Source organism: Panthera onca, chromosome E1 (genome assembly GCF_046562875.1).
Source record: "Panthera onca isolate mPanOnc1 chromosome E1, mPanOnc1 haplotype 2, whole genome shotgun sequence".
Classification (NCBI taxonomy): Eukaryota; Metazoa; Chordata; class Mammalia; order Carnivora; family Felidae; genus Panthera; species Panthera onca.
In genome coordinates, this window is record NC_138352.1 from 53,070,089 (window position 1) to 53,078,842 (window position 8,754).

Below are 8,754 nucleotides of genomic sequence, written 5' to 3' on the forward strand. Positions count from 1 at the left end.
GATGGGGGTGAGGAGTTCTTTGGGTAAAATAAGGTTTTCAGGTCCTGACACCTCGCTGAGTGGTGGCCGAGGGAGAGGGAGCTGTCGAGGAGGACGAGTTCCTGGCTTGGGAGACGACCAGATATGACCGAACGGTCACCCACGGGAAAACAAACCCAGCGTGACACAGTGATCCCGCTGGGGCTGCCCGCTCTCTTAGCACCCAGGGCCTGCTGGTGAGGTCATGGCCGCTGGTCAGAATCCGGGACCTCCTGGGAAGGGTCCACTGCTTTCCCCAGGCCATCCTGAAAATTCCCTCCCGACCCCACCTCGCCATTCTGCGATTCAGCCTCGAATAAATTGAGCCACTCGCAACATACCCGGCCTGGGAGAAGGAAAAGAGGGACGAGAAAGGGCAAAGACGTAAATACGAGAATTCTTGGTGGTTTTTTTTTTAATTTTTTAAAAATGTTTACTTGTTTTGAGAGGGAGAGAGAAAGCTCGAGCATGAGGCGGGGGGAGGGGCCGGGGAGGGGGGTGGGTAGAGAATCCCAAACAGACTCTGCACCGTCAGCGCGGCGCCTGATGTGGGGCCTGAACCCACACCTTGAACCCAAACAACCGTGAGAGCACGACTTGAGTCGAAACAAGAGTCAGATGCTTAACCGGCTGAGCCACCCAGGAGCCCCAAGAACTCTTCTTTTTTTAAGGCGGGGGGGAGGGTGAACACTCCAGAAGGTTCTAGCGGTAGGAAAGGAAAAGCAGGTGGGGGCTACGGCAATAGGGCCACAGGCCCCGTGGCTGTGGCTTCCTTCTTCCACCCGCCTGGTCCTTGCTCTGCTACCGCCAGGCGGAATCTCACTGATTGGCGTCTTCGGTCGAGGGAGTGACTCTAACCGTTATTCCTGGGGCGTCTGAACCCCAGACGGGGCTCTGCACAAAGTAGCAGCTTCTCCTGCGCACCTGCTCTCAGGGCACACTGCCCAGGTGCCCCGGGGGTACTCTTGGCTCCTCCCACGCCCGTCCCGTCCACCCCGAGGTGTGGGGGCAACCAGAAGATCCCTAAGCCATCCGCTCCGAGCCCCCCTTCTGTCTGTTTTCCCGGTGCCAGAAGGGGCCTCAAAGGGCCGAGGAGTTATCAGCCTCAAAGGAATTATTAGTTGGTGCCCTGGTGGCCACATTCCTTCCCCGCATGCCCAAACCTTCACGAGGTCAGCGATGAGCATGATGATGAGCTGGGGGGGGGGAGGCCTGGGTGTCATCTAAGCCCCCCCGTCCCCGCCTCAGTCCCGTAGATCCGGGGGGTTCACACCCATGAGAGAAAAGCCCCGTGCGTCGTGACTGGTTCACTTCAGAGCGCAAGAAGCCGTCTTGTGACGGCCCCTCGTCTTTGCCAAGTGTCTCCCAGCTGGCACCAAGCCCGGGCTTCGCCGGGCCCCTCCTTCGCTTTATAAAGCCGGCAGGGTCCAGAGGACGGACAGACGGACACACGGTGAGATCAGCAAATCCTGAGAGCATTCGCCCCTTGCCTGAGATTTACAGAACACTTGCACAGGTGGTACAGAAGGTTCCCGTGTCCCCCTCCCCCAGCTTCGCCTGATGTTAGCATCTTCCAGAGCCACGGCACGTGCAACACAGCCTCTATTCCTGCCTCTCTGGCTGCTTTGTTTCATGAGCCCCCGTCGGCCCAGGGGTCCCCCCGTCTGTGGGGTTATAAAGAGCCTCTTCTGCAGGGGCGGCCTTCTGGTAAATCTCATGCCACTTGAACTCAGTCTAAGTGGACCAACTACACGGCCCTCCCCAGATACCGTTGTCTTCAGTCCCTCCATTGGGCTCTAAGACCTTGATCATCGGACCAGAACCTTGATTGCTCCCCAGGAATCAGAGAGGAAGGAGTTTCCTTTCCCTGCTGATTTTTGGGCCACTCTGAGAAGGGCGGTTCCCAGAGAAAGGGGAACCACGGGGATCCAGGTACGCAGACCTGCTCAGGACCTGAATTGGGGGATCGGAGTAAGAACGGAGAGGAGGTGATGAATTGGAATGACACTCGGGAGGTAACGTTTTCAGGGCTTGGAGGTCGCTCGACTCCCAGCAGGACGGCAAGGTAACTTTCACGGCTGACGTCAAGTTTCTTTCTGGGATGACTGAGCGAGCGAATGGTGGGGTCACCAGTGGGAACGCCCTTCTCACCAAATGATTCTAGGTGATTCCCCTCGGCTTCTCCTCCCTCCCCTCGTACCCTGTTGAGAACCACTGGGAGGTGGCGGCTGATTCTATGGAAAGAGGAGGTGAGTCCGTGCAGGATGGCTGCGTGGGGCAGGATGGGAAGAGGCCAACGATGGAGCTTGGAGAACATCAGCGACTCAGGAGGAGGAAGGGCCATGAAAAGGACCAAGAAGGGAAGGCCAAGGTGCGAGGAGGCCAAGCACAGAGCGGGCCACTGAAGTTCTGATGACCCTGAGCAGTAAAATGACACCAAGTCAAGAAAAGGGAGGCAGAGAGGGACTCGGACTCCTGATTTCCTGCTCATCGAATGTCAAGCTGAAGAATTCTTAAATTCTCTGTCTTCTTCCTTCCATAGTCCACGTTCACCAGAGACTCCCAGGGTGGGATCCCCAGGCCTTAGAAGCAGGGGGGGTGGGGTGGGGAGCAGAGTTTAACATAGGGTTCAAAATAGCACCCTCACCGTCCTCCTCCCTGCCCTCCTCCTCCTCCACCATCTCTGAGGTTAGAAGCTGGGGGAGGGGAGGCGACTCTGAAGTCGTTTCTCAATATCCCCTGGGCCCCTCTGGCTTTCCTATTCCCTGGTTGGATTTCACTGACCTTTGTGTCCACATTTACTCCCCGGCCTGTTCCTTTTCATGTCACACTCTCGTCCTCAGTGTCTCCTCTCAGCTTTCAAGCACCCTGAGGGCAGAAGTCAAGTCTTTGCCTTTTGTATTCCCGGCACCCTGAACATCGCAGGCACACAACAATGGGTGTTAAATGACCGTGTGTGTCCCGGCATTTATAGACTTTCTAGGGGCCAGGCATTGTGAGAAGCGTTGGAGACACATCATGCCACGTGTAAACCAATAGCCAAAGACAGTAATAAACCGATCGCCCTGGGAATCTAGCACAAGGGGGAGGCCAGGCTAGGCACAGGCCTGGCTTCCCTGGTGGCCCTGGTCTCTGCCCGCTCCTGGTCCCTCTGGTCAAGGACAACATACTACAGTCACTACCTTCTGAAAAACGCTGCCTCTGGGGGCCCTTCGTGGGAATAAAATCCTTGCAAAGGGCTCCTCAGACTGTCGGAGCTCTCGAGAGAGAGGCTCCGAGAAGGAAATGGGGAGAGGCTCTCAGAAAATCTGGAAGGACAGAGGGGGCTGGGGCGGGGCTGGGGAGCTAATGTTTTACTAAGCGTAGGTTAAGAGCCATTAGTGAGTTGTGAAATCAAGACCCACTTTTAGAAACCTTCCCACACCTCCAGGTGACAAAGACCTTCGAACGCGCCCGGGAGACTACCACGCATGAGAAGCTCAGAATTTCTCAAGCCTGTTCCGTGGATGAACAGCTCAAATTGTTAGAAACTTCTTCCTCTTGTCCCTCTAACTTCCACCCACACGTTCTCGTTCTCCGCCTCTATTGCTACCCTCCAAGTTTTGTTTTCCTCCCCATACAAGCCTGTGTTCTTTGCTCAAGGATCTGAGCTTCCGGAATCCTCACTATTCTGATAGTCTTTCTAGCAGTTACTATTATAGAGCCTGTCTTGGCTCAGAAGCAGAGAAAAGGGCTTTTGCTTACTATTTTACTAGTTCTTGCCACACTGCTATGCAAAAGGCACCGTCGTCCCTTTTCCTTTACAAGTGAGGCTCCGAATTTTTTTCCCAGATAATTGACACGTAATCGACATCTATGATTGTGTCCGTTTAAGGTGTACAACATCATGATTTGTTATCATTATGGATTGTGAGATGGCTACCTCAGTAAGCTTCATTAACACATCCATCACCTCACAGAGTTACAACTTCAGAGGATTTGAAATGCTTACGCAAATGCACTCAGCCAGTTAGTGGCAGGGGGAAATTCATCAATGTCTTCATGCAATGCCTAGAATTGAACCTGATCCTCTGAATGCCCTTGGGCTGGCTCAGTGGGAAGGATCGCTCTCGTGACTCCCCAAGCTCCCAGTCTGTGGACAGACTTTGGTATTTTTATTTATTTTCAATTTTTTTAACGTTTATTTATTATTGAGAGACAGAGAGACAGAGCATGAGCATGGGGTGGGGGGTGGGGGCAGAGAGAGGAGGAGACGGAATCGGAAGCAGGCTCCAGGCTCTGAGCTGTCAGCCGGCCCAGAGCCCGATGCGGGGCTCGAATCCACAAACCGAGAGATCATGACCCAAGCCGAAGTCTGACGCTTAACGGACTGAGCCACCCAGGCGCCCCTGTGGGCAAACTCTTGATCTCAGATTCCTCATCCGTGACCAGGGCAGAAACACGTCTCTAGATAAGTACTTTTTTGACTTTTTTTTTTTTTAAGTTTGTTTATTTAGTGTGTGTGAGAGTGAAAGTTAGCAGGGGAGGAGCAGAGAGAGAGGGAGAGAATCCCAAGCAGGTGCCATGCTGTGAGCCCAGATCCCTACGCGGGGTTTGAGCTCGCGAACCATGAACTCATAACCTGAGCCGAAATCAAGAGTCAGACACTTTAACCTACTGAGCCACCCAGGTACCCCCTTTTTTTTTTTTTTTACTTTTTAAATGTCAAAATACAATACACATTCAGAATGATGAATAACTTATTGTGCATTTTAACAGATTTTTGTAGCGAACAGGCTGTGTAACCTCCGCCCAGGACAAGAAATAGAATAATACCAGTACCAGGGCACCTGGCTGACTCAGCTGGTAGAGCATGTGACTCTTAATCTTGGGATCATAAGTTCAAGCCCCACACCGGGCATAGAGATTACTTAAAATAATAAAATAATAATAATAATACCAATAGCCCCAGAAGACTGTTGCTGGCCCCTTTTCAATCATGGCCCTCTCTCTTCCCCAGGGGTATCCTCACTTACGGGGGAATTTTTGCTTTGCTTAATCGTTTTCCCATCTAAGTTTGCAACTCTAAACGATATATGGTAGTTGTGTTTTACCTGTTTAGCACCTTTTTTTAATGGAGTCCTACATGACTTATTCTTTTAGATCGGCCTTCTTTCGCTCCATACTTTTTTTTTTTTTTTAAGACTCATCCGTTTTGTTGCTGGATAATATTCCATTGTACGGCCTGTCAATTACTTACCCATTCTACTGCCGGACATTTGCGTTCTTTCCAATTTTTGGCTATCATGTTGCCCAAATGCTCTTATACACGTTTCCAAGTATACAAATGCGCCCATTTCGGTGGAGGTATGTCCCAGACTGAAATTGCTTGATCACAGGATATTGGAGTATCTTCAGTGTCAGTAGCTAATGCCAAGTTAGTTTCTACCAGTTTACATTTCTCTGAGGGTTCACATTCCCTATCCTTACTAATATTCAGCATTGTCATTCGGGTGAGTGCGTAATGGTATCTCGTGGAGCTTTTAATCTGCATTTTCCTGATGATTAATGATGCTTTGCAGCTTTTCATATATATATATTAGTATTTTGTTATTTTTTCATATATTTTTCATATATATATTAGTGAAATTTTTTTGGAAATTTTATATGAAAATTTTTTCATATATATATTAGTGAAATTTTTTTCATATATTTTTCATATATATATGTGTATATATATATATATATATATATATATATTAGTATGTTGTTGCTTTTTTTAAGATTTTATTTTTAAGTAATCTCTACACCCAACTTGGGGCTCCAGCTCACAACCCCAAGGTCAAGAGTTACATGCTTTACCGACTGAGCCAGCCAGGAGGCCCTATAACAGTTATTTTGGCTTTCCTTTTTTTTTTTGTTTTTATTTATTTTTGAAGGAGAGAGAGAGAGAGACAGAGAGACAGGGCATGAGCGGGGGAGGAGCAGAGAGAGAGGGAGACACAGAATCTGAAGCAGGCTCCAGGCTCTGAGCTGTCAGCACAGAGCCCGACGCGGGGCTCGAACCCACGAACCGTGAGACCACGATCTGAGCCGAAGTCGGACACTTTACCAACTGAGCCACCCAGGTGCCCCTGGCTTTCCTTTTTTTGTGATGTGCCAGTTCAAGTATTTTGCTGTTTTTCTATTAGGTTGTTTGTGTTTCTTCTTACCGATTTTTTTAAATTTTAATTTTATGGCCTTATTATGACAAGTTCTTTAAATAATTTAGATACAATTTCCTTGCCAGTTATGCATCACAAAGAGTCATACATGAGGGGGTCCTACAAGATCTCTTCTTATCCTGTGCTTTACCTTTTCAATTTCTTATTGGGGTCTTTTGATAGGGAGAACATAGAGCATCATATTAATATGGTGACATATATTAAGCTTTTAGAAATATTTGTGTCTTAAGAGGACTTTCCCTACCCTAAGGTTATGAAGATAGTCTTTGTTCTCTTCCAAAAGCTTTACTGCTTTTCCTCTCCCGTTAAGGTCTATGAGTCACCTGGAATGTATTGATGTGTCTAGTGTAAGTTGGGAGGAATTTGATTTCATTATTTTTCCATGTGGACGCCCAATTCCCCCGGAATCATTTATTGAAACGTAGATTCTTTTCCCTGCTGCTCTGTTGTCCTACCTTTGTCTTGAATCACTTGTCCAAGTACGTGTGGGGCTGTATCTGGGCCCTTTATTCTGTTCCACTGGGATGCTTGTCTCTCCTGCACCTGTACCACGCTATCTGAATTCCTAGTTTATAGTTGATGATAGTAAGTTTTAATATCTGGTAGAGTAAGCCCTCCCACCTCTCATACCTAGATATTTTTGAGGCCGGGATCGCTCATACACACAAATCCATTCAAACGTTTATGCAGTGTGCGGGAGGGGTGGGGAGGAGAGGTGCTCAGGGCCGCGAGCAGGGCAAGGATCCTCTGTTTCCATGGCACCCTCCCAAGGGGCGGCCGCGGACAGCCACAGTGCCAATCACCCTGTAGGGAGATCACAAATGCGTCATTGGGCTCCGTCGTCTCTCATCCCAGAGGGCCACGCAGCTCTCAAAACCCAGATACAATTCGAAGCAGACAACACTCCAGGCGCGTCTCTTCCCTTCCATCCCGGAGGCACACCCTTTGCTGCAAATCCCGCGCGTCTGGCCGGCGCCCAAAATACCGATCCCGGACAGATTCGCCAATAGACGTGCTCAGTCCTGTTGGTTGAGGTTCTAACCGTCTGAGGGCGAAACACCCCATCCATATGGGGAGAAACCGCCGGCGGAGATCCTCTGACCCGCTGGCACGGCCTGATGAGCAAACACGGACAACTTCACTGCCTGAGTAACAGACAACCAATCAGACCCGCTTCACTCTGTGACCGACTCCCAGGCGGACTGGCCCCAAACACACACCCTACTTCCCAGCCCGTTACTGCTTCCCGCGTCCCTCGCCACCGCCCGGCATTTCATTCCAGGTTTACAAAGCAGTAATTGAGCGCACACTGCACATTAGCCGATAGGAAGAAGGATTCCCAGCAGCTTTGGCTGGGGGGGTGGGGGTGGGGTGTCCCTCTAGACCCACAGGTTGCCGCCCGAAGCAGGCTCCCAGGGTCCCTCGGGTTTCCCCGCCGTCCCCTCCAGGGTAAAGGCACATTCGGTCAACCACCACCACTTTTCCGCCCAGACTCTGACGCATGCGCACTGCGACCCTCAGGCCGGCAGTGAAACGAGAGGGGGAGGGACCCTAAACCGCGATCCCCTAGGTCACGGGGGTAGCGACCCCGCCCGAGGTGGCCGCCGCCGCCAGCAGTCCTCAAAACACAAATTGCAAAACCAAAAGGTTTGGTGAGGTCCCACCGAGATTTGAACTCGGATCGCTGGATTCAAAGTCCAGAGTGCTAACCATTACACCATGGGACCTGCTGGCTGCTTTAGGCGGCCGGGAGGCTTCTCAAGCCACGTGGCGCGCGGAGCTGCCTGCCGGGAGGGACGGCGGACGCCCGCTTCTCCCGGCCTGGGCGCTGGGCTCCGGGCCCGAGACCGCTCGGGCGGGCGGAAGCGGACCAGCAAGGGCTTCCGCGGCCCCCGACGTTGCGAGTCCCGCGGTGTCATCTCTTGCCGCCGCTCTTCCTGCTCCTCGGCTCTCCTCCGGGGGTCCTGACGTGCGCCCCCGGGAAGCCGGAAGAACGGCGGGCTGGGGGGCGGAGAAGGCGGAGCGGGGCGGCTTCGGCCCCTGCCCCGAGCGGAAAGCCTGGCGCACGCTGCCTGGGCTGCGGGCTTGTTTATTTATTTATTTCCACGGGGCGCCCTCTGCCCGGGCCACGGTGGCCAAGCGGGGAGGGAAGCGGCCCGGCACGGGGCGGGACGGCGGTTCAAAGCCCGGGCGCGCACGCGAGCCCGGGGTTCCTACCGGAACTCGGGGGCGACGGCGGAACCCGGGATCAGGCGCTTCCGCGTCCTGCTCGGCGGGACCCCCGTGGGGGCGGCGGTGGTTCCTTTCCCCCTGTGGATCTGGGGTCCGCGGGAGGCAGACTGGCTCCTGGGCTTTTTCGCGTCAACTTTTGAATAGCCTTTTAGAACCTTTGGCTCAGCGGTTTCACTTCTGTTAACTTTATCCTTAAAGGACTACTTTAAGACCGGTGCGGCGGAGTGTTCGGGGGTGTTCTCGGCGGTGATGTTCATCATGGGAAAGAGCAGAAGAGAAATGTCCGTCAGTTGAAAATCGG

The 8,754-nt window shown here is 52.1% G+C and overlaps 1 non-coding gene across 1 annotated transcript; it reads right to left on the reverse strand.

Annotated features, from left to right (window-relative positions):
* Positions 1-7,876: 7,876 nt before the first annotated feature.
* TRNAQ-UUG (transfer RNA glutamine (anticodon UUG)) lies at positions 7,877-7,948 on the reverse strand. Its single transcript has one exon. It is a non-coding gene; the product is annotated as a tRNA-Gln (tRNA).
* Between the last annotated feature and the right edge of the window lie 806 nt (positions 7,949-8,754).